The sequence below is a fragment of the Syngnathus leptorhynchus genome, chromosome 19 (genome assembly GCF_054491065.1).
Source record: "Syngnathus leptorhynchus isolate UIUO chromosome 19, UIUO_Slep, whole genome shotgun sequence".
Classification (NCBI taxonomy): Eukaryota; Metazoa; Chordata; class Actinopteri; order Syngnathiformes; family Syngnathidae; genus Syngnathus; species Syngnathus leptorhynchus.
Genome location: NC_141213.1, coordinates 5,443,614 through 5,469,614, shown reverse-complemented (window position 1 = coordinate 5,469,614; position 26,001 = coordinate 5,443,614). Strand labels below are relative to the sequence as shown.

Below are 26,001 nucleotides of genomic sequence, written 5' to 3'. Positions count from 1 at the left end.
TTGAATTGCTTTGTTTTGCTGCAGACAGCACTGTGATAAAGTGCACGTCGGCCGTAAAGTTCAAGGTTGGAATCTCGGCCAGTACCAACACACTGCAGTTATATATTTATTTACAAGGTTTGTAAATGAATTAGGACTTTTTGCTATTTGTAATCCAAATATTCTTCGGTTGCTTTAAAAGAGTGTACCTTCAGATTTAAAGAACTGTGTAACCTTTCAATTAGGATGATGTCACTTCAGTTTGAAAAGAACCCCAAATTGTGTTTATCCTCGGCAGAATGAAAATTACATAATGATTTTCCTTTAAGTGACATGGCCAGGCCTCCATTTGCTGTTCCAAGGACTGTTTTTTTCCTTTCAGTTGCTGCTTTACTTGTCATATAACACAATTACAATGAATTTGCTTGGCCAGTTTCCTCACAGTTTCCAGAATATTGCACTTGTACACTGTTTAAAGAGTCTGCATTGCAGAAGCATAGAAGAATACTGATTTGAGTTCTTATCAGGGCAAAAGGGATCAACAAAGGAGGTAGCAAACATTTCAGAAAACAAATCATGTTGGGTTTCAACCATGCACCATTGCAGAATTATATTAGCTCTCCTTTCCTCGCATTTAAATGTCATTGATTTGAGAGTATAACACTCCCAAATCTCTTTCTGCCCCTTCTCAAGACTAATGTTTGGTTTAGAGGTTGTAAAAAATATCATTTCACCAGGTTTTGGTATCAATGACTGAAATAGTAGTTGAGAGAACTTAGGCTGTATGTGGCCTCACTTTAGCTAGATGTGCCTTTTGTAAAATGCGAGCGAAAAGGTTTCTGTTTCTGCGAACCTAGAAGAAAGGATGAGATGCATAGGTATGGCACATTTGTACATGAATTTCTCCTCTGACTCAAGGGAACGCCAACTGTATATTGAATGAGAGCAGTTCAATATAACATAAAGCAAAGATGGTAAACAGTATCCATCTTCTTTAGGGCAATGGCGAGATGCATTCATAAAGGGCAAATCACCATAATCCAATCAAATGGAAAGGCCCTGTCTGAAATAATTCCATTGCTTGGAGGGCCAGACCAGATGAATTTCTATTAAAGAAAACAAACTAGCACCATACAGTAGTGTGAATACAAAGGTGAAAATAAAGTGTGGTTTCTCTGAGTCTGCTTTTGAGGATATAAGCTTAGTAAACACAATTGTTTGCTATGTTTAGAAATATGTGCTAAATGAAGCCGCACAAATAATGCTTACAATTTCAAGGTTCTTTCATTTGTATTGGTTACGATAACATTTGCCAAGTCAGGATGTGTGTGGGCGTTTGTTTGATAATTAAAGTAAGTCAGATGGAAGCAAATTATAAAAAAAAAAAAAAAAAAAAAAAGCAAACATTTTCAAGAATGTGTTTTGGAGTAAAAGTGGCCACAAATACGTTGAACCCGCACTGACAAATGAAACATCATCCAAATTCGACCGGAGTCTGTAATTATCTCATTTTATCTAATCATGTGGTTTTCCAGAGCCGTTGCGACAATCAGCTCTTTTCAGAGCTCTTTGTTTACCACCATTTCCTAAATGTAGGTTACATTATTTCCTAGGATTTGGACATGTCACATTTTACTTGCAGAAAATCATCTAACGGAATTTTATAACTTAAGAGCTGATGTGTGTAGAAGGCGGGATTTATACAATTCCAATTGAGGGTCAAGAACTATATATCGGACTCATTTTTAGTTGGCCAATATAAGCTGTAAACAAGATATACATATTTTAACCAGGCTTGCAGTGAATGAATTAACAATAAATAGATATAGTATCAAAAGTACTACGATCTGATCAGTTAAATATTTCAGATCAGGCGTGGTGTAGATATTCAGACAAACCGTAGTTAACATGATTAAAGGGACTGGCTAATTAATTGACTTTTCTCTCTCGCTGTGATTAATGGCACAGATGGACTCTTTAGACAGTGAGATGGATAGAACGTTTTAGTCTAGCAGCAGACAAGCCATTATGGTTTGTTAATGGATATGAATACAAGTCAACTAAAAAAAAAAAGAAAAATATTTCAAAACTTTTTGTTGGTGCAATCTTAAAAATATCATTTTAGGTCAGCGGTCATCAATCACTATTTTGGTTGGTATTTGGAGTTGAATTAGTCCAAATTTTGGAATTTTCATATGGATGTGGCATACATGTATAAATAAAGCCATTACTCATGGACACATTGGCTAGGCAAGAGGTAATGTTTTCTGTATGGTGCACAATGTCACACGCTAGAGTGCCATCCATTCAAACATAACCCACAGGGCATTCTTTTGGGGCTGTATGTGTGTGACCATACTGTGTGTGGCATTTGGTGCCTTTGCTTATCTGGCTGCCGAGAGAACTATGAGAGCTCGCTGTGTAATTGAAATGTCATGCGTACAGGAGTTTGACTGAACGGGGAGCCTTTAGCCATGCCCCAATGAGCCCATGACAGATGAGCAACAGCCTCCCCAATGAGAAGTGGCATTCCCCAAACCTATTCCTCCTCCTCTGTCTTCCTCTTCCCTCGTCCGTCATCTCATCTCGGGCCGCTTTCCAATCCCGCTTTCTCCTGTTCCCCGCTGCCTATCCGCAGTCTTAAAGTGATTAACGACAGCGGTTGGTAGTTGCCGGAATATTAAAATAAATGGACAACTGTGTCAGGATCAGAGGGAACAACCAGAGGTAAACTATTGTGTTATTGATGCGGGTAGGGGACTTGCCATTCAACTCCGCTAATGCAGGTGGGGAAGAAACGCCCCGAGTTTGATTGGTGACAAGTAAGGGGACAATACAGTATTAGTCATTTTCGCATCATCAACTGTGACTCATAAGACTGCATCGTTTATAAAACACTTCCCCCCTCCCACTCACTGTATTCTCATTATAGGGCGCTACATAAACAATAAACCTATGATGGGGAGGCAATGTAATCACATCTCAGTGACATAATAATCCATCTGCAAAGACTTGCAGCATTTTCCATCAGTGTGTCAACTGCGGGGTTTGAATAGTCACAAGCGTCAATTCTCTTTACTGGAATCGATGGCTATTTAACAAAAAAATATTACATTTATAGTTTAAAAAAAAAAACAGAATTCATGGTCGTCTTCTGAATTGAGGACAACGCCTATATAAATTTTACTGTATTATTAGCATTCATGGTGTATCCGTAATTGGCGGCCTCCGTCTTAATAGAAAGCGTGCCTCAATTAAATGCCGGGTATGTTGGCCACTTTAACAGATAATAGCTCTTTTGTTTCCCCTTGGCAGAAAGTGTCAAGTGATGCCTCTGGGTAGGGGAAATTACCTCTACTGTAGCCAAGAAGAGATAGAAGCTTCAATCTAGTGTTGATTCCACCAGACAAGAGGATCAAATTGATATTTCGGTACATATATTTTGTCAGGCCAATTTTTACCTTGAAAAAATACGAATAAAAAAAAGAGGGTTAAATGTATATTCAAACGATGTACAATGGATTCCGTGGTATAGCTGTGCGGAATATAACAGCTGTCTGAAGTGATTGCGCACAAAAGAGCCATTTGTTTGCCATTGGGCACCCAGTGGCATACTTGTGCTGTGATTCCACCAGCTGTTATCAGCGGGAGGGGCTGCTTTAAGTAAAGGTGAGAGCTAGAGCTGCAACTAAAAGCAGGACTGCTTTCTGTGTACAAGGTCAACCAATTACTTTGAAAGAAATCTTCAAATACTTCAGATTGTCTCTGACTTTACTGAGTGTTGTATATAACGTGTAGAGGGGTCTAATAAAAATTTGTTTGAACTGGAGAACTGAGTGGAAAAGGATGCTCCAACTTTTGAATTAGAGTGGGAGACATATAAATTGTCTTTTATTCCAGAGAGATATTATAAATTATTAAGTGTCGCACAATCTCAGCCATATGCTGAGATGTCACAGCAAATTTGTCACATGCATTAACATGCCTAACTTAGCTGTTTATTTAAATTAATTAATGCATTTAAAAATATTTAATAAGCCCCACCCCCCACTGAATACTTGTAGAAGCAATTGGTCGATAAAAATGAAAAATCTTGTCCATTAAATTTGACAGATAAATTAGGGCCCAGGTGTAATTAGGGTTGCGTAGCTTTCTCCCCCGCCGCTCTTAGTCATCCTTTCAGGGTCAACCATGGTTGCAGTTTATTAGGATTTTCTGAGCTCACACAGGTCAAAAATAAATAAATGGCTGTGTCGCCTGTTTCAAAAACATACCTAATAATTTGGTTTCCATCCACTGGAATTATATTTTCTCTGTGTAAGATGATGTTAGTAATGCTTGTAAAAACACAAGAGAAAATATTGAGAGCAGCGGTAAACAAGGACGCATCGTTCCGCCTGTTGATTGCCATCTTGATTGCTGCCCCTCCTCATCCATGAAATGTTCACCACACTAATCCTAAAATGAAACACCAAGAAGACCTAAATCAGCCTCTGACAAAGCAACAATTTAACTGACAATTTAACAAATTTGGTGCTCTTTCCGAGTCAACGGAGTGACTAAAGATATTCGCATATCCTGCCTAGTATTGCCAAATATTTAGATTCTTCAGGTCCGACCCTGAGAAACTCACATGATTCATTTTACGATATTTGTGAAAAGAATGGAGTACAAATATATGTTCCTGCTACAGTATGTTATTCATTTAATTCTCGCTAATGGTCAAATGGGATGTTTGCCAATTTCTCAATTGATTCTAAATAAAATATTCAGTGTGCCAAGCTGGATGATTTTTGAATGCAACCTCAGTTTCAGTTCTTCCCAAAAATGTTAACCCGAATGAAGTGAATGTTAAATTATTTTCAGAATGATCCAAATCAAATGAATAGCACATAACTGAAATCAAACTAAAAAAATAATGTAAAATATATTTAATTTAAATAAATATAAACCAACTGCACTTAAAATGAACAGAAAAAATCCACTGCGACAATTTATTGAATTTTTGAGAATTTTCAGTGCTGTCGGATATGCTTTTTCAAATCCAACTTCTCAATGACAATGTAAAAGGCTGCACAGATGTCAAATGGTCATTATAAAACTTGATGAGCGAAATCAACTTTTAGCTCTTGAACAGGTGCAGCAACTAAATTCAATAGAATTAATTCAGCTCCTTATCCCAATCATCTCCTAAACGATCCACTTGAAGAGTAGTGGCAAGGCATTTACACTTTGACAACCTATTCACAAACGTACAGTTGACCAATCCAACCTCTCGCACTCAGTCACCTTGGACAGACTCCAGCAGAGCTCTCGCATCCCCGAACAGAGAATTAGCCTTAGAGAAAATAGATGGATGGATGCCAGTCACGCTGACAATGCTTTTTCTTTAGCAATCGGGAGCGGAGAGCCTTTGCTCTTTGAATATGATCAGGAGTTTCATGATGGCTTCTTCTGGCTGTAAATTACTTTCTTTGAGAAAGAAAAGATTACCTCAATTCCAATTCATTATTGCATTGATTCGTCCTTGAATCCACATAGTTGTACTTAATTGTAAATTTGGGAATTGGTCTAGCATAGTTACGTATAATATCGTAAATAATCGTGTTATTTGTCGATGGTCAATACATGCTGTATGTTCAAATATGTTAAAATGAATAATACAAATATCACACTTAAAAATCAACCGGTTAGCATGTGACACATTTCCAAGACTTCCCTTCAAGTCAAACGAGGGAATTATTTTGTGATAAGAAATCTTATTGCCATCTGGTTGCATTTGACGAGGCCATTAGTAAATACGGTCGGTAGCGAACTCAAGCACACAGCTCCCGGCTATGTACTTGCTGAGTCTTTAGCAATTATACATTTGCTTGAAAATAATCATAATATTGTTTACTATGCAGTGAAACACAGTATATATATATATATATATGGAATGCATGGTTTTTGACTTGCGCACAAAGGGGAGTATGGCGCCTAGCATGACAATTAAAAATAGATGTGAAATTAGAATATCTATAATTATATCAGCTGTACTAACGTTTTTTTTTCACATCATCTGTGAAATGGTATTCATGGAAATCTTCTAAGACTTTCTGTATGAAAGAAGATTCTTTTCTGCTCACAAGAGAAGCAAGAATCAGGTGTGTACAGTGTTGAGGTCTCAAAGGCTTGTGGTGGAGGAAGTATAAATAGATGTGGCTCTCATGGGGTGTAAGCATGTGCAAAGTGCTGAAAATAAGACATGCATGCAATAATGCACGCAAACTGGTAGCGCACACACTAAGGCCTACCCATATTCACCACATGAGTCATTCCCTTCCGGCCCGTGGGTTTTTCTCAACTTAGTGAAAGATGGCATGGTGTTTTTTTTATTTATTTATTTATTTTTTAATTAATCTCTATTGCAAATTTCTGAGCAGAAGACTCGCTATCCCACTGAATTTCACAGCATGATATTTTGATTTGATTTTGATTACATTGAATATTTTTTTTTTTAAATACTCTGAGAACTCATTGACCTTCGCCTTTTTCAGATAAGTTGATTAAAAAATTGATTTGCTAAAAAATGTCGAAATACTTATGCAGACTATTTGGCCTGAGTCAAAATAAATGAAATCAAATGAACATATTTGAATAGTCAAAACATTCTCCGGAGTCTGACACGAACTCTCACCACCGGCAGTGTATAATGCTGATGTTACAGCTTGGAACTAGATTTAATTAAATGATACTACCATGCATAAATTTCTTTATGGTTTTAGTGATGGCTGATCTTTGAAGTCATGACAAGCTTAAACACACTGCCACAACCAAACACAATGTGGTTATTATAAGGACCTGGCTCAAAAAGATGGGACATGGAGGCCAACCGGCCGCCCATCTTCCCCACCAAGTTGAATTTGTGTTTACCTCCCAAGATATATTCCAGCAAGACATAATCATAAACCACCGTATATGTTCCTGTGAAGAGTTTTCAAGCAAGTTATATTACAAAGCGTTGATACCTGACAACCTAGGATGATAACAGACTTCATTCACAATCAGTGGATCAAACACTGAACACACGGTCTCAGCGGACAAAATTGTCGAACTTCAATGGCAAAGACCATCATTATTCTCAGAGAGTATATTCCCATTTCTCTTATCTGAAACATGCACCAAAGATCAGTTCATCTTTTTCATTTTATTATCATGTAAGATTTTTCAAAGAGGGAACCCAGTAGTTCGGGCGACCTTTCTCACAGATGAAAAAGGAGAAACTTAGCAAGCAACTGCACATTCCTCCGCCTCTTCTTTGTTCGTGCTCGGTATATCTCCTATACTACTTGCCGATGCCAGGAGGATATTAAATGCAAGATAAAATATGGAATCCGACTGCTGCCAGTAGGGGGGGAAGCTCTATGACTGATAGCATTTCGTCATGTAGAAAACAGATTTTGGCCTTAGTTGCTCTTGAGACTGTGCTGTCACTTGTCTGACAAGTAGCGACAAATGTTTTGTCTACCTGAGACGAGAATACAAGAGTCAATTAATAAGCCTACTTTTAGGCTAGCTGTGTGAATCTGATACCTGATTTTTATGTTTTATTATTTCCTTACAAAAACACTTGCATTTGTTTGGAATACTGCCAGGAATATGATGCGAGTCAGCCAGGTGTTTGCTGTCAGGGTGTGTTCCCATCTCTGAAAACTAATTAGATATAGTACAAACTGGAATATCTTTACAGACAGTCCAAATTTTTGGAGAAGGCAAGAGAAAATTAAAAATGACATTTCCACTGGTGAGTCTTCCTTCTGCTTTCCTGTCTCAGTGACCTAAAACGAATAGCTTACCACAAAAGGGGAAATACATCATTACAAATTTTAGTAAAAATGGCAGTGGCATCTATCTAGGGGCTATTTTCTCTGCCTGGCGCACTCCTCATACAACTGTGACTAACTCATTGAGACAAGACATCTCCTGTCATGCATATTCACTGAGCATCAATCTCAATCCCTTCACTCTGATGCCGTCTCTGCCCCTGCACACTAAAATAGGACTTTGTCAATACCAATAAGAGAACCTAAAAAAATCCCCAGGGATGGTTTTATGTGTTAAGCTTTATTCTTCTTTTTACCCTTTTCTCTATCCCCTCTTTCAACCGTCTCCTGAAGAATTTGCATATATTGAAAAATGATCTTATTAACATACATGCTTCAGCAAAACACTATTCCTCCCTACCGGGGTTGATCATACTGAAACATACTGAATATTGTTTTAAAGTGCTGGGGTTTTTTTTCATCTGACTTGAGTTTGTATTCTCAACTTTATCATAGACCATGGTGGTTGTCAAGACCAAGTCATGTAAATCCTAAAACTGGATGTACATATTATTTCTAAAGTATTGGATTCCTGTTAGTGCAAGACAGTGGTCATGATAGAATAGCCTCCAGTTTCTGCAAGTCCCTCTGGAGGATAACCCTCCCTGATACTGTCTTCCCTTTGACAAATTATGCAATGATGTAGTCAGTCCCATCAGGGAGTACTTACACATCTCGTGGCCTTTAGCTTTACAGTAAACCAAGACAAACGTGATGAGGAAGCCCTTGCTAAACTGGCTCCTTAATGTCTGATGAGATTCAACAGATGGTGAAAATGTCAAAGTTGTAGTTGATTTGGCCATAAAATGTATATTCCCTGATTAGGTAAATTCCATTTTCTTGCCCTCTCATACTTATTATGCAGCAGGTTTCTGAAATCGTGGCTATTAATAAGGTGCTGTCGTACAAGCCTTCAGTCAGGATTATGAGAGAGAAGCTAAATTGCACCTTATTTATTTACATGTTGAAATTAAACTGCCACTAGTTAGAAAAGTATTGGAATATGCCAATTCCTTTTCTTTTTTGGCTGTGTTGAAAACGTTTGGGTTTGACATCAGTCGGTGTGACAGTAGAAAAGAGAGCCAGATTTTAGGCATTCACCTCAACAGACCACATATGCTTTGAATTTCTCCAATTAAATAACAAAATCTCGGCCCAGTGTATTAAAAATATACTCAACATTTTTTCCCCAACATTGTGCAAAGTCAAGCTTGTAGCTCTGGGCTACATCACTCATGGTGATGCGGAATGACACCAGCTGGGGCTTGCAGTTACCAGTCACTAAATTGCATTTGCCCCTGAAGAAACATTGCTTTCTTCCAGTGTCACTTGACCAGGAATGAGGACAAAAAGTAGTGACACGAAGATAAGGACAGGTTGGAGCTAAATCTCTCATATGAAACTGTAATCCAATGCATTTTAGTGTCAAGAACCTCCTGCATACTAGTGATAGGAAAATGAAGCTTCAAATTTGCTTCATGAAGCAGTTGCAATTTTTGACTCCTCGAGATGGCACTGTGGGTTCAATAAAGGCAATTAACAAATGTGTGCTTTCAGTTGAAGAGAGGAGTCAATAAATACAATGACTGTTTCATGAAGCAAATTTGAAGCTTCATTTTCCCATCACTCCCAGTGCATACCACAGGTTTTTCAAAGTGGTGTCACATTAGATGCCTTCCAAATCCAAAATACAAGTGAACTCCTTTGAAGTAAAATCCCTCCAGAGTCTAAAGCACTTCTCCAGCCTTCTGTGTCACACATTTATGGACTCCTAGAAGGACTCTTCCGGGATCTTCTGCTCAGTCGTCACAGCCATCTTGATTTCCTCCACATCTTCAAAACGAGTCCCCTTGATGATACCCCCTGAGCCTCTGTCAAGCCACTTCTACAAAAAACAAAACAAAATGTCGGCTGCCTCCTTGTTAGCAAATTATAGACCCATCTTAAAGCTCCCCTTCTCAACCAAAATTGAGAAAGTGGCTTTTAATTAACCCAGCATTTTCTTGAACTCAAATGAACTTTTCCAATAAATATAAATCAGGTGTATGACCTCATCACAGTGCAGGGATAGCTCTTATTAAAGTACTAAATGATATAGAGTAAGACTGAACACTACCTCATGAAAGGTGTCATTTCAAGACTTATTGGAGCTCAGTGCAGCGTTTGATACAGTAGATCATAATCTACTGTTGAACAGGACTAAATGGAACAGTCCTGAAACAATTCAGGTCATTAGTTGAGTTCTTGTGTGACCTTTGGAGGTTTCAATTGGGTTGAATGTAATCTGGTTTATTTCCACCACTAGTTGAGTGTGCATGTTGTGTCGAGACACCGCCTGGCAAAATTTCAGCACACAGACGTCCATGAAGTGACACACCATACTGACGGCATATTATCCAATACACAAATGTAATTCATTTGCCACACTCTTTGGTTGCAACGGAATCATTCAAAGGCCATTGTGGCTGGCGGTGCAAATTATTGCCAGACAATTGTGTAATTAGTTGGAAAAAAAAAAAAAAAAACGGGATATGCCATCTAACATTACTCCCGCTTCAGAGCTGCCAAGCTGGAATCAAAACATGGAGCTTTACACTGTGAAGCAGCAGTTCTAACAAGGAAAACTGACACATAATATAGCCGAGAGCTTCAGTCATTAAAAATAGCTTCAACATTTAATCAGCATTACATTGAGAATTGCTCCAGTGAAAAAATGATGATGGATGTGAGGTTTGAAAAAATTCAGGTCTAAGATCATCATGGGCCTTGAAAAAGAGAATTTCATCTAGTGAAATGGAAGCAACCATTTTTTTTAAGATTCAGAAAGTTGCATTTGTCATGAGCACTGCTGATGTTGTAAAACAATGACATTGTTTGGTAATATAGGTAAAGTCTAAATTGGCAGAATTCTAACTAACTGCTGCCTGTCTGTTAAACTCATTCTGATTCACGCTCACGCTTTCAATTCATTGCGTCATACAATTGCCTTTGATTTCTTTTCATTTCATTGCATCACATACATCCGTTGCATATCTTTTTCAAACTCTTCATGACTGGTCATCAGATTAAAACAAGGGAAAGAGGTTTTTCTCGTTACACTTCACAGTTTATATTTTTGAAATGGTCATGGTCTGAAAATGTTCGTTGAGATGCTTCTTTTTCTCCCAATAAGACATATTGCAGGAGAATTTAGGAAAAGAGAATCAGTCAAGCTCAATCAACAGCTGAGTCACTTCAACGGAACAAAATGACACCTGATTAGCCATTCTATGATGGTTTCGCAAATAGATGAAATATTTTCCTCATTGAAAGCAGTATTTGAAGAGCTGGTTTTGCGTCACAATGATTCTACGATAAGCCCTCGTAAAAGTCAGTGGGGAGCACCTGCCTCAAGTGAATTCAGTTTGAAGGTTCAACCATGGACAGCGCTTATTACAAACACTTTACGATGTGAAATGCTCAAGCAATTACGTGAAACTGAGGAAAAGTGGGCTTGTCAAAGAACATGCGGTGACTCCGCCGACCTACATTCGTAATTACAGTCGTGTTCACCTATCATTTCCGGCCACTTTCCCGTCGGTATTTTAATGACAAATACACAAAAGTTGTTTTTTTTTGCAGTCGCTGAACGAGAGCGTCGCAAAAGCCGAGTATTCATAATTGTGTGCTTCTGTATCGAGGTAATCTTTCAAATCCTATTCCAACAATAAATACCTTTCGCAGCATCAGTATTACTTCAACGACTAATATGCTAAAGTGATAACACGAGCGTGTGTCATACAAACCAAAATGAAATTGCACGTTTCAATCTAGCCGCAATCTGCATATCTAAAACTTGTCATTCATACAGCAACCATTTTCCTGACAACAGCTAATATATTTGCATAAACAGATCATGTTTATTTGTAGTGTTGACTCATACTTTGAGAATATGTTTTGAGAAAGGCCTCTGACTGATGAATAAGTTGGAAATAATTGAAATGCTAAACCGGTGGCTAAAATGGAACATACTAACGAGTTTATTCTTAGTTAGGACACTGCGGTATCTATTTAAAATTCCAAACACAAAACAGAAATCACATTGGATTAGAATTACTGACATTTGAGATACCACTATCCCCCCCCCCCCCCCCAGTTAAAAAAGAGGCTTGTTGTTGTTGACATTTTGAAACCAAGAGGTCAATGCCCAAAGCTGATATTCAAATTGTTGACCAATTAGTTTTGGGAATTACTCTTGTCTGCACCACTTGGGGGGGTTCTCTGTAAAACTAATCCTTCAAATATCGCCAACTCCCATCAATGCCTACTGAGCATTTAATCATAAGCATGTGTCCAATCTACTCTAAGCGCAAAGCAATTATAAATGCCTGTAGGCGAATTGTAACAGGTAGTGACGGCTGTTAATGGATTTTTTTTTTAATCCAAAATGGATGGACCCCCTGCCTCAATAGAAATTATGTTTTGTTGTTTATTTTTAGTGCAACTCCCATTGGCTTCATCTGAAAACAATTGTTGTATATTGCATGTCTTTTACCCTATAGAAATTTTTGAAAGGATTTAAAAGGCACAGAATTCTTTGTTTTTTCTGATGTCTGAAGAAACAAAAAGTGGTGTTTAGGGACAGTCCATAAATGTAAGTAGACAGGTACTGTTACTCCGAGTTGCGGATTAGGTCATGTTATTGTTTGCAAAATATTTAATGAAATGTTTTTTTTATTATTGGAATAAATTAGAACCTGAATTTCACAGCTTCTGCAGATAGCAGGACCCGAGCGTGCATTTCACGCTGGGTGTTATGCAGCCTGACCCTTAATTGATTACTGTGTTGTGGTGTGCTGTTAAACGGACCAGAATTCACTCTGGAGGGGCCTTACTTGCTAAATGAAGTTTATAGTCTAGTAATTCACATTAGGGTTAAATCCATCCTGAGGCTGATGAAGGCTGTGGGACATGCGATAAGCTGATTTATATGAAAACAAAATAATACATTGCACAAAATACCAAATACAGAATGTGTAAAATGACAATAAATAACCGCAAATAATATGTTTTTTATTAACTCCATTCATCGTTTTCTATAACTTAATTTTAATTATTATAAATGTCATTAATGTATTGCTTTGGAAGACGTAATTCAACATGCATCAGCATAGTAATCTAATTTCCCTAAAATGATTAAGTATATATTTGTATAGATCTGAGTTTTTAAAATGTTTAAGCTGACTCGTCAACCGTATCTTCCTGCAATAACGGGAAGAGACAAAGCTGTCACAATAATTCTTAGTGACATAGTTCTATTGGAACATTTGTATCTGGCATGTTCTTCACAGGGCACATCTCCCAAATGCATTTTTATCAGCTTTCTGTCGTGTCCCTCTGTGGTGGATCACGAGTAACAAAACAGGTCGACAGTCTCTCAGGGATGCTCATCTCATGAGGAGTACTTGAATTCCACATTTCATTTTGGGGGTTTATTGGTTTGTTTGCATTTTCAAGACAAAAAAATTGAAGGCCGATCATTTGCAGTTTTGTGTCGTGCACTTGTTTAACTATGTTTTTACCTTTTGTGGCAACCATCAAAATTTATCCCAAGTACTTCCATTCCTGATGGCTCATTAATGTCTTACTGTCTTGTCCCATAATGAAACCTTTAGTCATATTTCCACTCGCCTTTTTAATCGTGTGATTTATTATCGGCAATAAGTGTCAAAAATACCGGATATAGGCCTTTGCAATTTTCTTGTTCCATTCATCTTTTTTTTTTCCTTTTGCTATGCCAACATTTTCTGTCTCATCTAGTATTTGAAGTCTCAGCATAGAATAAAATCCTTTCTGTTTGAATTTTGCTGTGTTTCAGATCTTTAATCCTTTCTGGAATACAAATCCAACTTTAAAGTGATTCTTCTGACAAATTAGGCTCTTGGCTTGCAGTTTCTGGACTTTGTACTCTTTGTCCAGGCTGCATGAGCAGGCAATTTTTTTTTTTTAGACACATGGAATAAAAAAACAAAAAAAAAAAACATTTCTTTAATCGCTCATTTCAAATAGTACAGGTTGTTTTTCAAGTTAATTACATGCTGCAGAAGGTGTTGTTTCTCTGAGTTTTCCATTTGTCACCACGAGACAAGCACACAAGGACAAGTACATGAACTCTAAGATGCGAGGAAAAGGAAGAACGGTGCACTAACAGTGCACTAAGATGTCAGGGGGAATGGAGCAAAAGAAGCAAGCTAATTAATTTCAATTGTCAGCCTATATGTCCTTCCCTTTCCAAGTCACTCACTAACCAACAAAGGCAGTGACAAAATCTACCTTGATGAAATATCTTGCATTCAACCACACCTTCTGTGTGATGGCTTTGACTGCCTCACTTCTTCTGCAATATTTATCTTACCTATTTGTCATTCGTTTTGATCTTGAAAGACAGGGTAATAATTAAATATAGGTGCGATGTTAGCATCGCAGTGCATAATACATCACGGAGAGAGAATGGCTGGCATGGGGATTGTTAGCCATCTTGGAGGAATCTCGTCAGAGCAATGGACAATCACAAACACACGTTTGTCACCTTTAAAATTATCCCAACATTATGGATTGGAGGCAAACTCTATAAATATTTAAAAATAAATATTTAAAAATAAATAAATACATATTTTATATTTTAGAGTGCAATGTCATGCAGGGGTGCATATTCACAGCAGCAATGTGTGATGTATATTACATGAAAAAAATGAATAGCACATTGAATAATTGAGATATACATGTCAGAATATGTGAAAATCTGAAAATATACTCTGAACAAATTGCTCTGCTTTACAGACAAGCATGCATGTCTAGTTTGCCTGTTATTATCCAACCCACTCGTGTTGTATTTCTACCAAGCATTAACCTTTGAAATCATAGTGTGTCCCTAACACCCCCGTTCTCAAACTGACATCAAAAGACCAATGTAAACAACGGTTACCTCTCACCATTTGCACCACACTGGGTAATTTGTATCACAGATTCAACATGTCCATCATCATGCACTGCATACTAATTGTGGATTTGCAAAAGTGGCAATGACTTGGAGCCATATATTATGCGTAATGAGCAGGTACCGGCACGAGACGACACAATGGAACGCTAACCATTGCAAAAACACTGAAAAAATATTGAAGAGATGTCAGTTTAACTAAAAGCCCGTGTAACAAATTATTAAGCTTAAAGAGATCTAGATGAGGCTATATTGTGGATTTTCTTTCAAAGCATTTCCAAAGTATCAGGAGGCATTCTGTTTAGGTAGCTATTTAGTTGCATTGAAAATTGTACAAATGCAAAATCCTAAACCATTTTAACGGTACTTGAGAGGATTACCGTTTTTCAAATGGATTTGAACTCAAACAAAGGACAACATTTTATTTTTTTGCTCAATTTTGATGGGTACTATGACTCGGTACCGGCAGGCTCAAGTTGTAAGAAAAAAGTTCAAAGGCAAGAACACCAACTGATAATGACTTGGCATCACCGGAAGGCTCTAATCACATTACTAAAATACCAATTTGCCGAAACCATTTAGGTTTGTCATCTGCATTTCTCAGCATGTGTGTGTATTTCTTTCTATACAGAGCATTAAACATTGTGGCACAGGAGTAACTAATTTCAGTCAACCACTTAATTGTATTTTTGGACTTTAATTTCATTCTACGAGAAATTGCTATTAGAAATACTAACATTTCTAAAGATCCGAAGAAAGCCCAAGAGGCTCTGCTTTTTGTTAAATTGAACCATTCACGTCTTGACGTAATCATTTGGAAGGAGCAGACGTTATCTACTGAAACTGTATTCTTACAGTCTCTTTGTTTAAATCTGCCAAAAGTCTCACTTTGATAAATAAGAAGGTTAGCAGTTGCAATGCTACAGGGCAATGCTATTCATACGTGGGCTTCCCTTGAAACTCTCCCCGTCATTTATTTTTTTCAAATTGATATGACATGCATTACGTTCTGGAAACCGTGAGATGCTGGTTGTATATTGAGTGTCATGATGGGAGGTCTCATCCCACCATCCAGTTCACGAGCACCCTATTGTCTTGCAATTGCAATGGCAGTCTTGCAATAATTTACTCTGACTGCTGCTTGATCCCCCCCCCCCCCCCAAAACTCCTCCCCACCACACACCCCCTTCATTCAAAGCGTTCATCTCAGATAAGCTGTGCAGGTATACTATATAACGGCGCCTAGTTTAATAAGCAATAAAAGTGCCTACCCCACGAGCCAACAAAAGGAAACGCTTCATTGGAGAAAGGCGAACTGATAGCTGAGGTTAAAATGACTACCTATAGTTGGTGACTATTTACTGCTGGCGTTTTTAATAAAAACTGCAGGCTGCATTTATATTACTCAGATGTGTAACTAACTTGAAAACCAGAGGGCCGCCTAAAAAACAAGCAATTGCAAAAGCGAGAGATGGAAAATGAATCTGACCCGTTGCAGAAACATCAGCCGTAACCAATAGAACTCTCCCTTCTGAGATTTCTTTTTTTTTCTCAAACATAGTATGCAGATGGAGCATTTATCGGTTGCCTTGTCTCTTACTATTGAATGCCGCTTCGTTGACTGTGGTGAGGTTTCCATCATCCTGACAAATCTCTGACCACAGACTGCAAAATAATTTATCTCGGGGTGAGTTTGGGTATTTTCAAAAGAATATGAAGTGCAATGCTATTGCAAAGTGCTGTGAGACGACCGGTACAGTCCTAAAATATCTATTTTTTTGTATTTAGTTCTGTTCATTTCAGTAGGAGTGTTTATCTTGCATTTGGTGACTAGCCTGCCAACAACCTTACTGAGGACAAACGATATAGAACACAGATGAATAGATGTTTACTTGAACGATGTCGCTGCCCGATCTTGACATTTTTTAAGATTATTAAAGTAGTTTTAGTTGTATGTGCATAATGAAAATTACACAAAGAGTGCTATGACAGTGTGCCCCTGACAAAGTAGGGTGCAATAGACTGTCAAAGGGGAAGAAAAAAAAAAAGAATGTCATGTTTTTATTGTGGAAGGTGTCACCTTGGCAACAGACAGGCACGAAGGCCCTCTGAGGCTGTCGAGAGAAAGAAAAAAACATGAAACTCTTTATTGAGGAAATCTGGGTTTCTTACCTTCTCTTGTTGCAAGTGCAGTTTTATTTGGGGCCATCTGTTGGGGCAGTGCTATCAGATTCAGTGACACTGACTATGAACAGGCTCATTAAGAAGACTGTCTTTTTGGGGAGATTGATTGAAATAGTATTTGTGGATAATTAGGAGTAAGGGAGTTGAGGCAAACTGCTGGACAATGCTTGACTGTGAGAATAATACACGGGTTACGTCTTTTGAGTTTTCACCATGCTTGTAGCACAACCTACCTGTATTCCAAAGCAACTTTCCCCATTGAAACAAATGGAAATGTAATTAATGTGTGAATTATTGTTATTTGCTGATGTATTGCTTATGCTGATGTGCAGCCCTAAAATAAACAGAATAAATATGCTCAAGATAGCCAAGAAATGTTAAATATTTGTGAACAAATTAGTCAGAAAATGAAAGTGTAGGCCAAAAGAATATGGAACATTGGCCTGCTGCTAATTGATTGGAAGCACAGTAGCACTAATATAAAAATAATGAGCACATCATATTGCCTTTTTACAAATCTGACAATACAGTATTTACCTCCAAATGATGAGTCTGAGTCGCTTGGTGAACTGGGTGCCTGTGTTTTTCATTGCTTGGTGAGATGGCTTCAAATCACAAACGTTGACCTCATGTCTTCTTGCATTGTATTCCATGTGCACAGCTGTTTGTCTGTTGATGTGTCTTGAATGATGCATATTCATCTGAACTCTGCATATTCTCACAGCTAAAAGGAGAAAAGAAAGATGGAGAGACAGAATTGGGTCAGTAAGAGGCAGAGCTCCCCAAAGCGCCAGTCAAAGTGCGGAATTTCTAAGGACTGCAGGCAGGCAAATACGTCGTCACCAGCTTGACCTTCCCATTTTGATAAGAGGGCTATGGAAATATTACATCTGCAAGCACACAAATACAGATACTAATAAATTCAATGACATTGTGCAAGACTAAAATATTCGTTTGAAGCACAAATATGATATATACATATACACGATTCATTTACTTGTTATGACTCATTCAGAACATTTCTTATTGAACTTGGGGTAAAATAACAGCGCGAGTGGCATTGAACCCATGTAGAGGAAATAAACACTTGTCTGTATTTTGCAATATGAGATATTTCAACCTTCCACCAGAATGGTATGAATTCAAGTCGGTAAAACTGAAGGACATTCTGAGAATTGTTCTGAAGCTACTCATTTGAGATCTTTCCTGTGTGCTTCGTCTAGTTGCTCCAATGAAAGACAACCCATCACCCCAGTCTAATCTCAAAAAACCTCCGGAGAAGGTTTTCAACCAGAATGTCTTTATGTCTTTTTACCAAGAATTGCCCTTCTGCCTGGCTACTTGGTCTCACAGGCCTGATTGCTAAAGAGAGGACCGTCCTTCTGGAAGGTTTTCATCTTTCCACAGAGGCATCCGGAAGCTCTGACTATCAAGTTCTTGGTCCCTTCCCCAATGAGGGCTATTTTGCTTCTATTGCTCAGTTTAGATAGAATGCCATTTTCTCTACAATGGGACAAACAAACTATCCTGCTACAATAAGATTGTAATATTTCAATGTATGGTGTTTTATTTTTCTAATTTAATGCAAGTTAAGTGTGCATTCAGTTTTACTAATAATGGCGATAAAAGGTCCTTGTTGATGAGATTCTCTGAAATAATATCGGTTTGCTCTCTCTTTGCAATGGCCCAAGAAAAAAAAGAAGATGGCATGTGATTTATTCATCCATACACGTTAAGGCTGACTTGTTCACTCACACGTGGCCAGATATCTAATTTCACAATACAAGTAACAGTACAGAAAATTCAATTTGTTTGGTTTCCCTGCCATTTAAGGTAATTTCCATAAAATGAGAGTGGCTGACATCCAAAATCAATAGATGCTCCCAAACCCTCGAGCCTAATGGGGTAGATAGCCAAGACTACAAGTTAATTGTTCAGCATTGTCCTTGAAATCTTTCTCTCTTCTTCTGTCTGTCTGGAGGTCTGTCTGCCACTTTTTAACAATGTGCTCTTGACTGCTTCTTAAAAAGTCTTTGAGCACAGATTTTGTAATGAGGCAAAGGTTTTGGAATTACGTATTAAATGACTGCTATCCCTAGGCTGGAATGTAAAGTATTTTATTCACATGGCATTGCATACTTTATTTAGTATTTATACTTTATTTTGCAAAAAGATATTAGCCCAAGACAATATAATAGAGACCATGTTTCATTTCAATTGTGTCTTTTGTAATTCAGTACTGGTCCACAGCCCTTGAGCTAACTCGCTTCAGGCAACCAATATGAATATTTATCTTTCTTTTCTTTCTTTCTTTCTTTCTTTCTTTCTTTCTTTCTTTCTTTCTTTCTTTCTTTCTTTCTTTCTTTCTTTCTTTCTTTCTTTCTTTCTTTCTTTCTTTCTTTCTTTCTTTCTTTCTTTCTTTCTTTCTTTCTTTCCTTCTTTCTTTCTTTGTCTCTCATGAGCAAAGTTTGCTGTTATTAAATCACAATGCTGCAGACTTATTGAAAAGCAGTTTGACAAGAAAAAGCAGGATGTGTTCGAGGCCATATGTTTTGGAGGCAACAGACCATTAAATCAGCAAAACAAAATGATGATTGCTACTGAACAAATCAATCCAACCAAGTTCATAGCTTATATTTACTATTGTACACATTTAAGGATCAGTTTGTTATATCCAAAATGAAATATATTCATTTTTATGTTGCACTCAGACCTTCATGACGGTCTGATGCCAAGTATTGCATTTCAAATAAGTTTTGGATATTCCTGTGTTGTATAATAGTGAGAAAGAATAAGTTTCATGGGGAAAAAAAAAAAAAAAAAGTTATCTTTTCAGTTTCAGTCTGTTCAACACAAATATGCAGTCATTCAAGCTGGGAAAATTGGGGAGGTGGAGCTATCCCCAGCTGACCGACCGGGTGAAAGACAGAGGTTACCGCCCTGGATAGATTGCGAGTCCATCAAATGGTTGAGTGAATGGGGAAATGATCCTGAGCTAGCTACAAGGGAATTCTGTGAAAAAAGTTGTACAACATTCTTTCTGGAAAACATTGATACATATTGTGACAATTGTAAATTAAAATGACACAATCAAATTAACAATATCTGTTGACTTGTTTGATGTCATACTAAAATCAACATAGCCCAATAAAGATGTGAATTTGACTCAGAGGCAAAAAAAAATCATCCCGCTCACTTTGGAATTAACAATAATTAGATATATCTGATTGAATTGTAAATCTCACATACATTACAATTACATATGCTAATTACGGTTTGTACACAGGGCAACATAAAGTGTTTAAAGAGAGATAAGCGGAATCACAATTACTATTGTTACAGAGACTTACCCGATTGGATCACAGGGTTATCAAAGCTTGCATGCTATGCAGGCGCAAGAGGAACTATCCTCAACTCTGAGTGTGATTAAAATATCATTTTCACATCTGTAAAAACTTTCATGTAGTCTGCTATTTATTTTTTTTAATATCGTCATCCAAATAAAATATAGTCCCACACATTAATCTAATGAATTGTTTTGTATTTTAATCAATAAATTGACCCACAGCACATTTTCTCCAGAGATCACAATCTGAAAAGCCTCTCTGATCCTAGACGTGGTTCATTGATTTTAAAGCACTTCTAACCTGCACTTCGTCAACGCTGAATGAATAAACGGATAGAGTTGCCTCATCTGGCTGCTCTTAGCTTACCGATTGTGTCGTTATTTGCAATTCTGCTTTATCCGATACCGCTACAGTGATAGATGAGAAGATTAGTGGAGATTTCCAGTGGATAGTAGGTGGGGAATTGCGGGGATAATGGTCTCAGTCCTAGGAGCTCCTACTTTGATAATCTGAAGATCAACAGCTAATATGTATTATCAAGTCCTCATATAAAAGTGTCAGGCGCAGAGTCGGACTAATAAAGTCAGATTTGTGGCAAAACAACTAATAGAAATACATTGTGAATGTGGAAAATCATCATTTATCAGGAGACACCAAAAATACCTGGTTTGTTCAACCGTTGTTAAAAAAAACAAGCCATTTTCAACACTTTAGATTGTGTAGTAATTTGTGAAAGTAACACCCACACGTCTAACTTGCCAACTGTAATCTAAATGAATTAAACAGAAATGTTTTTCAAATTTTGGCTTCGTCTGTTTGTGGCTTGTGTGTCTGCTGCTCATGTCTACCTCGTCTTGTCAGCTCCGATAATCAGCTCGCTCCATCCACCGCTTGTTCAGGTGTGCCTTGTTTTCTTGTCCCTTCGTTTGTACTCCGTTCAGCCCGTCTCGGTTCCCTGCCTTGTGTCACATGACCTGTGTGGTGAGTCTTTTTTTTTTTGTCACCTACATTTCTAAAATTCACATATGTGGTGTGTGTTTACAAGCAATGGCAGCTGTGGCTGTTTCCATTCTGCATATCTGTCCTCCATGACAGATTTGTATAACTGAATGGGGAACGGCTTTTTACATATCATCCAATCTGAGAGAGTAATCTAGCAATCTGCATTTAATTAATTTCACTCCTCCGGTTACAGCAGGACAACAAGATAGGTTTGCTGTCTGAGCCACACACAAGAACATTGAGTAAAAACAATCTTGTCTGACCGCATCTGTCAATCTAGCCATCACTTTGGCAAATACAAAGGGGCACAAAGCGGATCCCTGAGGCATTCCCACCTTCATCTTAAAGTCTTCTGTCGCTTCCACCTAAACACGATTTTCAAGCATTTTTCAAAAAAAGAGATCTGCGGTGCTCTTTCTAAGCAAGAAGCACTGTTGATATGAATGCAACACACGTTTCTCTCTTATTGGTACTTTTTTATTTTTATCTACGTCTTAAACAAACCTGCCTACGGATCACACGTTGCTACCTCTGCCTCGTCAATCCAAAGTCCTCCTTTTGTCCTTCCTTTGTATCCAACCTCTTGTACAATTCAGCACTCACTTTGCTACCTCTCATTTAACCTCATGTGTCCTCTTATTGTAAACCTGTCTTCTCTCTTCAGTTCCTTCACATGCCCATCTCTTCATTGCCAACCTATTTTTTTTCTCTTTATCTCCTTTTATCTGTTCAGAGGATTCACTAAGAACCTTCCGATCAGTCTTACTTTTTACTCTATCAACCTAATCATCCGTCAATTTCCTCGACACAACCCAAAGCTTTTCTTAGCTCCTCCTTAAAGTCCTCATGCCGTTGCTCCTTTCTTGAACTCCACCATTTGAGCCTCTGCTTATGTTGCTGTCTGGATATGCTCTTTCCTGCAACCACACAGAATATGTGATGCTCCAGTCCTCAAGCCAAGCCTTTACTGTCACCCCAAGCTAAAGGCTCTACCCAAGAATTACGCATCCAAATGAACCAAGAATACAAACACATCGGTTTTCGCCAGTACCAGTGCATTTTCAGAATGAATCCCTTGATGACGCAATGTCGTTTCCACAAGACTAGTTGCGGAAAAAACAAGCGAATTCCCATTCCCACAAAGCGATTACATTGTGGCTTTGACATTCGAAGACGACACCCCCCGAAGTCGACCCATAACTGATTGCTCACCCTGTTCACCTCCCATAATGACTCATTTCAGCTACGGCTATGCTGAGCCTTGGCCCAGAGACCCAGCAATAATCCTCGGCATTAATTAGATGACCCCCCGAGATGTCTGCAACTGCAGTGCAAGGCACAAAGAGAGTCTCTCTGCTTATTGTTTATAGCTGGCTGTAAAGGGTCCAGCAATGGGAGAGATTAAACAGATCAGGAAGATGAGAGTGGTGGGGATGGTCAGCTGGAGGGCAATCATCACATACTGAATGGTAATTATGTCAAAATATTATTTGCCTCTTTGGCTTATTTCAGTTCAATGTGGTGATTGATTAAGAGTGCCTTGTATTCTCTCACTCACCCTTTACTTCTTTATTTACTACTTCTCTCATGTCTTTAGCACATCTAGCACCTTTTTCACTTTGCATTTCTCTCAGTTTGTTTGTGACGAAGGGAATCTTGCAGGTGGTAAATTCTAATCATGATATTGTGTCTGGGTAAGAAGGAAAAAAAGTCAACGCACGCTCAAGGTGAAAGCAAAGGTCGGTCAAGATTGAAATTGAAATTAACTGTCCTCCTAGTGTGTGCATCTCCTGTAATTGTTTTGTTTCTGTGCTCAAGTTACTCACTCCATCATACAACATCCCAAGTGCTTCATTTGGTTCTCATTAGGGATCACCAGAGTGAAACAGACTTGCAAAGCTGCTGACAAACACAGGCAAACATAAATATACACACACGCACACACACGCATATCGACTTCAGCGTCCTCATAATTCACTTGTTATCCTCTCCATATGTGCACTGTCATGATGGCTGGGAAATACCAATTGAAGCATTAATATGAGGCATGCGGTATTGCAAGGTACTGTGGCATTTTATGGTGCAGCACAACATTTTGCAGGGCACTCACAATTCATATCCACAGGCTAATAAAGATCATTTTATAGCTGTGTTAAGTAGTGGAAATGCTTTATGGATAAACCTTGTTGTGAGGTTACACACTACTGGTGTGAAGTAGTGCTTGGGGTTGGAGTGTCATTCTTGTCAATGTCTTTAAAGGTGGATTAGTGTGTTCAACAAAGTGTGCTACATGCCAGGCTGAAGCATTGTAAATAAATATGAACCTTTCAAATGAAGGAAATAATAACATTGGTCAAGATATTTTTTCCCCAAACGATATCATCAGAGATGCAAGTTAACCTTTCAAGATTAAATCTGCCCTCATTTTTTTCTTTCGGGTACGCCAACATGGACGGCTTGATGTGTCAACATTGTTTTTTGTATGGTTTACACAAGAGTAAGTACATCATTGCAATATTAGTATGTATTAGGAGCAACAACTCCCCCAGTGCGCAAGCACTCGTCAACAAATTGTAAATTCACTTTGTCCATTTCAGTTTCTTTTGGCTCTCTTGAAAAGGATTTTTCTATCAGTACAATCCAGACGGGTGATCAATAGCCACTGCTCAGGTATGTAATGGGTTTGAACCTTCTCACACTCATGGCAGGCAATCTCTCTCTCTCTCTCTCTCCATCTGATCTGTGACTCACATTTCAAATAAGAGCATCAATATGCCAATGCTTAAATATTTGCCAATTACAAAATCCTGCCAGCGTATATTTGTTTTAACTTGGCTCCCTTGAATCCAGGAAAAGTTTAGAATCAGAATTTGATATACTATAAAGCATCTGTCGAGGGAAAGTTCATGATTACACATATTTTGGTGGAGTTGTGTCTTTTTTGGGGGTATGTGAAAATACTTTTTTTTTTACATGATGGTGAAGCGACTCCATTTTGCGTATTAGTATCATATATTAAAATTGTCCAGCAGTTACTAGAGCCAACATGAATGTTGAAGCAGAGGAGATAACAGGAATGAGATCGGTGGGGCGATAGAGTTGAAAGTAACGTATTCCACTGCATTGCTCTTTGGAGTTGGCAACTCTTTAATCACAAAATCTGTCTGGTGAATCAAACTCGACCGACATAAAAAAAAGTGAGTTATCTGAAGATAGATATACACTGGTGGGGTTGCTTGATCTTGCCAAGTTCCTGTTAGGCAGGGAAAATACAGTCTCTTATCAGTTGTTTCACAGATGAGTGACCTTTGTCATTGAAGCATATGAGTGTTTTTTTTTTTTTTTTTAAGTGATGATGGATTTGGGTGACTGAGATTAGGTCAGCGTGTTTTAATCAAACGAAACGTTTGTGTTGCCACTTTCGGTTTGTCCCACCATTAGTTACTATCATGCTTGTTTGGCACTGGATGCTAAACAAACACACACGTCATATATCACTGTTAAAAAAAAAAAAAAAATCAGGTGAGTGGTCGGTCACACATATCTGATCAACTATATGCATAACAGACACTTGGAGCCAATCTAATCTGAAAAGCACTTCCATTACATGGATCTTGCCTTTTAGTGTCGATGGCACATGGCCATCAAGATAACAATGATCAATTTAGCCAGCTAACTCAATGCGGCTGGAGATGGCTTATTGATGTCCTCGCATCCTGTGGAGCAAGGATGATGCTGCTGACTGCTGGACTTGCAGGTTGAGACTGAGGGTGTCTGGAATGCTAAGTGGTAAAGTTAACCTTTTCATTGCTGAATATGTCTTTTTTTCTTTTTTCTTTTTACATGGCAGTCAAAGATGGAGACCTAATAGACTGAATGACTTTCCGAAGAAAATGAGGAAGAGTCACTTATTATAATTGTTGAATGGAATATCTAATGTAATTCACTGGGTGGTAGTTTTTTTTTTTCCATTTTAAATTATTTCTTTGTCCTACACTGTCTTAAGGTGAGTCACTGGGAGTATTCATGAATAATGTCTTAGTGCCCACACACTTTGTGACCAATTCTTCCAGATTTTTTTTTTTTTTCACATTGCTTCTAATTTACTAACTTGTGACGTTATCTGGCAAACAGTCAAAGGGCACAATACTGGTCTGCGATCGTGCAAAGCCTAATTAGCATAATCATTGTCGGGATTAGTCGATTGAGATACAGTTTTCTTGCGTTAATGTGTGCTGATGAGACTACGGGTAGATTTAACTCGCACTCACCACAAACAGCTGTCTGTGTGGCTTCCCAAGGATTTGCCTCTCTAGACCACAATTGAGAAAACTCAACTGGAGTGGATTTTCCAAAATATTTTCATCAGTTAGTTAATCTCTACTAGTTTGATGATGTAGCTTACAACTTGGACCAAGTTCTATTCTCGACTGACACACGCCGGTCACCAGACAGTCACGATAAAATAGAATGGCAGAAAACCAGAGAGCCAATGCAGGCCTTAGAGGCACATAAATAAAACATGAACTTCAAACCTTGAAAGTGCCACATTGCACCCCAAGGTAAGATTTTAAACTGACGTGGTTTTCAGATAGAATCCATGTCCTCAATTGTGAAAGTGCGCTCTATATTTAATAACGTGAATAAG

General features: G+C 38.2%; 1 long non-coding RNA gene across 2 annotated transcripts in view; it reads right to left on the bottom strand.

Annotated features, from left to right (window-relative positions):
- Positions 1-3,882: 3,882 nt before the first annotated feature.
- LOC147041809 (uncharacterized) overlaps positions 3,883-26,001 on the bottom strand; it is a 127,375-nt gene continuing 105,256 nt past the window's right edge. Inside the window, exons 3-4 of one of the 2 annotated variants that reach the window (XR_015069202.1) lie at positions 17,542-17,728; positions 3,883-4,437 (exon numbers count right to left, since the gene is read on the bottom strand). This is a non-coding gene — a long non-coding RNA (uncharacterized LOC147041809). Of the gene's footprint in view, positions 4,438-9,533; positions 9,730-17,541; positions 17,729-26,001 lie in introns of those variants that run through there. The other variant, XR_015069203.1, reaches the window with a different exon arrangement.